The sequence below is a fragment of the Vipera berus genome (assembly GCF_964194415.1).
Source record: "Vipera berus genome assembly, chromosome: Z".
Lineage (NCBI taxonomy): Eukaryota > Metazoa > Chordata > Lepidosauria > Squamata > Viperidae > Vipera > Vipera berus.
In genome coordinates this window covers 103979864-103985863 of record NC_138205.1, presented here as the reverse complement: position 1 = coordinate 103985863, position 6000 = coordinate 103979864, and the positions used below count along the sequence as shown (strand labels likewise).

Here is a 6000-nt window from a genome sequence, read left to right as displayed (position 1 = left end):
GTTGGACAGGAAAGGCAGACAATCAATGTATTGCTAAAGGTTGTTTTTTAAAGCACTATATTTTTGCAGTAACATATTTTGCCTTTAATAAACGTCTCTTCTGTTTTTAATTGTGAATTAACTTCTGGAAGATTGTGTGCCAAGGAGCAGATGGTTAAACATTGACTCAAGACAAATAGCTAAATTGTATCCTGTGGTTTGAATCTGACAGGTTACTTTGCTGTATGGGCAGGTGGGGTTAAAGTAACCATGGAGATGGGTGATATCATACTCGGAAAGCATGTTAAGACAGCTAGTGTAACTTTTAGCTGTTCAAAGTCCCATAGGCTGGAGGAGGCTTTCATGCAAATGAGAAAGTTTGACTCACAAAAGGGGTTAAAGGAGTTGCGGTGGAGACATGGAAGATGTTTCACCTGCCTGGGTTGTAAAGAGAGTTTGTTGTGAATTAAAGATTTTGGTGGCTACAGGAAATGTTCTGGAACTAATCTCTTGGGCTGGCTTTGGAGTTCTCTAATTAGGTAAACAGACATTTCCTTTTTATCTGGCAGAGGCTACAATGTGGGATGAAGTTTATTTTGCTGTATTGTCTTCTGGAGAATAGAATTGAATTAATCTCCCGTATGTATTTCTCTCTCTCTCTTGTTCTCTTCCCCTCCTTCACCTGCCCCACCCAATTTTTGATTTAAATGATCAACTACTTTTCTGTGAGTGTGTGTGTGTGTGTGTGTGTGTGTGTAATGCATAAACAGTAGCTTGATTTCTGTTGGGGAAACATGGTAGAAATAGGAAAGTGGCATTACTTTTATTTCGGGAACTATTCTGATTAGGTGCTTCAATTTTCATTGTTAGGCTCATTGTGAGTGAGTTCACAAAGCCCTAATTTGTGGCTCAAACTTTAGAAATGTTCATTTATGGAAAAGTTTTCTGAAGAATAGCTTTAAAATATCTACCCTCTTCTGACAATACATTCCTAACAGAAGCCTGAAAGTTTTGCAATGGAAGAATATGATTCATCCTTTTTTTGTCTGGCAAAAAGTTACTTGTATAGCTAGAAAATGTTTCCTTGTTTTTTGTTGCTAGCATATAGTCGTTGTGTATCTGTTGCTGCTGTTACCATCAGATCATTAAAGGAAGTGGCTTAGTTTTCTTGAGATGAATAATAGGTGTGTTGGAATAAATCTTTGAAGCAGAAAAGGTCACCAGTTCAGTTTAAAGGTACCTGGTAAGATGAAGATCGGACAGGATTGTTTAAAACACCTTTTATTCTCTGAGCAATCAGACAAAATGGAGAGCAGGAATTTTTTTTTATCACTTTCCTTTCCTTTCCTTTCTAATACAAGCAGAAGTAAATTTAATGGCACAAAGTGCTTACAAAATAAGTAGAAGCAAATGAAACTATATTTTGTCCAGAACATTGTGAATCTATTTCACATGGCACATGGATAAATTGCTAGTATTAGTTTACTAATGGTAATTTATAGAATTAATTCCAAGCCTGATTTTTTGTTGTTGGTTTAAGAAAGGATTGATGCTTTATGTGTTTAATATTCAAATATGCCATGGTGAACATGTCAAATAAAATGGCTGATTTGCATTAATTATGTTGATTATGGTTGATGAAGTAGAAGAATGGAAAGAGATATGGAGCAACCAGACTCAGTTCTAATATTCTATGATCAAATTTATGGTTGGTAACCATATATAGAAAAATGAACATTTGATTTCAACAAAAATATACTAAATCAATAAATATTTAACTATTAAATGTCCATCATGGTGGAAATGACAGTGTATTTATATTGTATTGGTGTAGGATCAGTATATTCTGAACCATTCAGCGGCAGTTTTTCTCCCTAGATCACACATATTGCTTCTGCAATGTTTTAGCTTTCTCACTGGAGAGAAAATAGCAAACACTGATTTACATGAGATACATAAGCCAGATATTCATGGGGAAGGGCAGCTATTGGATCTTTGCAACAGAAGTAATGTTTGTATTTAGTTAAAAACTCAATGAGCTGGGAATGCTGAATTTGGAACATTGCCATAAATGATGCTATAAGAAGAATAAAGGTATTTCAAAATAGCCATTGGAGCCATCTATTTTTTTTCCATTTAGCCCCTAACTGGTACTGGACCTGACATTCAGCATAATTGGATGGCACTAGGTTGGAGGAGATTTGAATTAATATTTTAAACCGAGTCTATCACTGCTTTGAAAAATACAATGCAATGCGAGTTGTTCTCTCTTTTTATGTTGTTTTTGGGGTTGCGTTTATGAGATCTGTAGACATTCAAAAGGAGGACCTCTGTTTCTCCTGCTCACAAAGCTTTGCCCTGCATCAGAGTCTATTTCTAACATTCCCCTTAGCTAGAGAACAGTTCAGTGGTTGCTTTGATGTGGGTGCTACTTTCCAAAGGCATCAAATTATTTTGAATCACCCCCTAGTATTTTTATGTTTCTATAGAGGATGTAATGTGATCAAGTTTCCACTCTTTGGTTTCTAAGTGCCTTTATTCATCCACTTTCCATACCAGAAATTCTCAGCCATATTGATTTTCTGAAGACTAGCACTTTGCACTTTTTTCAGGAAAAATACGAAGCCACAGCAGCAGTTAATCTGGATACAGAGAACGCAGAGAATGATTTCAGGTGCAGGAGAAGGAGAAGGACAGTGGACGTAATTTATTTGGTTTGCCTGTATGCAAGTTGGACCAATCAAGTTCTTATCATGTTGAAGGGATATTGACCAGCCTCACATGCTTTAATGCGTTGTTTCTTTTCAGCAACATTAAGATATGTGGACTCATCAGAATTCCAAAAGGGGATGCTTGCTGAACGCTGGTTGGGGAATTCTGGGAACTGACATCCACACATCTGACATTGAGAAACACTGTTCTAATGCACTTGCTCATCCCATTGAGTCTGGGGCTAATTTGTTCTGTATCTATGCCAGCTATGCCTAAGATAAGACTTTAAAAAATTCCAGCTTTGTGGAAATTTTCAGAGCAAAGACAAAGGCAGTGTTTTTCCCGTGTACAGAAAATTCTTCTGAACTATTGATATCACTGACTCTGTAACTCTTACTCTTGAAAGCTTAAGCATAGTTTTGAGACAGGGATCATAGCACAGGGGAGATGAGTGCATGTTTGCATGTAGAAAGTCCCAGATTCAGTTCTCATTCTGGGAAAAACTACTCTGTATATTGCATAAGGAAAATATTATTTTTAATTCTAGGAACTGATTCAACTGTATCTAACATATAAGAGTCATAAGAGAATATTGTCAAAAATAAATGGCATGGAGTAATAATTTTTTCCACTGAAAGGCAGTTTCCTCATGAAGTTTTATAATAAACTAATTTTCAAAAATGCAAGCAAAAATTCACCTATATGATAAAACTACTAGAAGGTAAAGAGATTCAATATCTACTTAAACAGATTTCTGGTGATATCAAAGTGTCATTATCATGGCCCTTGTAATCTTTTGAGATGAAGGATGCAAACCCAGTTTTGGTTTGAGATGAAACTTAGTGATCAAGTGATGTTGTACTACATGCTTGCAATTGTTCAGAATTTCAGCACATGCCAACTGTTTCTTTGGGGAGAAATTAATTTAGGGGTATAAGGCAGTTGCTATCTCTGAAATTGACAGGCAATGTAAAGGAAACAAAAAGTCTAGCCAGCTATAAGCAACTCAATACTTTCATTACAAATGATCAAATTGCCCATTGAAAAGGAGGACTACCTTATCTGCCTGTGAATTACTCTACAAATAAAATAAAAAAGGAATCAGTTACTTCACATGCTGATGCAGCTCAATTCAATCCTGGTTGCATTTTATACTGGAATTAGAAGTGTCTGTGGAGTTGGAAAAGTGGTAATTTAGAAGTACAGTTTTATATTTTATTAAAGGGCTGTTTGGCTATCAGAAAAAGCTTCCCTAATAAATTGTAGCCCCCCAAAATGTGTGGCAGACCTATTTTAGGCCTTACAGTGGGCCAGCCTGAACTAGAAGGGTATTCTCAAGGCATTCCTAAGAAGGCACACCCAACTGGATTTTTTTTTTTAAATTCAAACACTTTGAAAGAAGAAAAATTTAGTATAAACTCTCAAAACATTTAAAAATATTGAATTAAGTTTTAAAAAATGTAGAGCAGGTTGTCAAAGAATGGCTTACATCCCAACATAGCAAAAGCTCAACAGATACAGACTTCTTGAGAAGATATCTTCACTAGCTTAGCCGTTTGGCCAATTGATATGATAGGTCCTGTTTTAAGGCCATGTAAGCTTTTTAAAGACATTTGAAAAACATTTTCAAAATTATCTGGGTAGTCCCAGTAGAAAATAAGTTTGTACTGTACACATGTGAAAAAAAATCTCTACACTTGCTTTGATCTCAAAGACGCTGTGCATAGGCCTATAATCTTGCTAATAGGAACATTTAAAGGAAAAAGATCATAAATAAGATGTTTCATGGAGTAGACAGCCTTTCCTAAGTACTGTAATCAGTTCTACACCTGCACAATAGAAGGTAGAAGGTAAGTCTTGACTCTTCCAGAAGCACACATGTATTTTTTATTTCTTTGGTGCAGGTTGAAATATTACTGGGTTTAAGCTGGGGCATTTCAGCAATGGATAGTGCATTTATATTGGAGGTTAGTAATATAAACTGTGTGGGATGCAGCTTTCTAAGCATGAATGCACAAAAGCATTTGTAGTTTCGCATCTCCCTGAAGAAAAGCAGACTAAGCGGGTCAGTTAGTTCTGACTGGTTTTAATCCCCAAAATTGAAAACCCCTTTTCAGAGAATTGTTAGCAGAGTGCAAATAAACAAGACTGGGCAAATCTCTTGCTGAAAAGGTTTTTCTGTTGCTTTTTTTGGTAGTGAATACGCTTGCTGAAATAGCACAACAGAAACAGGGAAGAAAATCCTGCTCTTATCACCACTGAGTGCATTCTTGTTTTGTTCTGTATGTCCTCCTGGCTCTTCCACTTGGTCTGTTCTTCCTCATTAAATTGCACCAATTTAGCAAAATTCACAACAGTGAACTTTGGGTGTTGTACACCAAACATCAGGAGCTGTCATACCCTTTGATGTGGTGGTGAGATAGGAGTGGCTCTGTTTACTTGCATCCTAGGAGAGACACAGTTTGCAGTTTCTGTGTGGTCTGGCCTTTATTCATCCCTCTTCCCCTGCAATTCAATTTCACAGCAGTATTGGGGGGGGGACACAAAAAACCACTTTCTGCTCCATTTCTTTCTACCTAGGAGGTGGAATCAGCAGTGCTTATCTTCTACAGAATGCCAGGCCCTATGCCTTCAAGGTGCCTTCTCTTTGAACAGCTGTGTCTGGATATCGCTCTACTAAGGATGTCTGTCTAGCCCAGGTCCAAGTTAAAGATAAAGACACTCAAGACACTCAAGTCACTGGAGGACTTGAGCCTTTGGACCAGGGCTTTTCAACCTTTTCACCCATTGTACCACTTTCAGGATATGGCAACATCCGAGCACCACCAGTTGCTTAGCAAGGTGTCAAAAACTTGATGACCCAAAAAAAAGGAAAAAAGTGATGAAGTACAGGTAGTCCTTGACTTACAATAGTTCGCTTAGTGACTGTTCGAAGTTACAATGGCACTGAAAAAAGTGCCCCCTCCAAGCCACAGCGGAGCAAGACACTTGCCTGCCTGTCTGCCCGGCGGCGCTCTTCCTCCTGTCCGAGGTTTTCATTGTTGTGAGCATTTCTGTTGTGGATTGGCAGCGGGGGTGGGGTGGGGTGGGGGTGTTTGGTTTTTATTCCCCCCCCCCATCTGCTGGGTGGTTGCAGCAGGTTTTGGTCACTTCACATGACCCTGGGACACTGTGACCATAATAAATATGAATCAGTTGCCAAGGATCTGAATGTAAATCACAAGATCCTGGGGTTGCTGCAACATTCCAGCTGATCGGCGCTTCTTCTGAGCTCAGCAGAAGCACCAGGATCAGCGCCGAGCTCCAGCT

At 38.2% G+C, this 6000-nt stretch overlaps 1 protein-coding gene across 1 annotated transcript in view; it reads left to right on the top strand.

The window, feature by feature from the left end:
* Positions 1-310: 310 nt before the first annotated feature.
* The window catches only part of KIAA1217, a 263391-nt gene continuing 257701 nt past the window's right edge, over positions 311-6000 (top strand). The window contains exon 1 of the mRNA XM_081345574.1: positions 311-518. The gene's annotated coding sequence lies outside the window, so the exon portion shown is untranslated. The remainder of the gene's footprint in view (positions 519-6000) is intronic.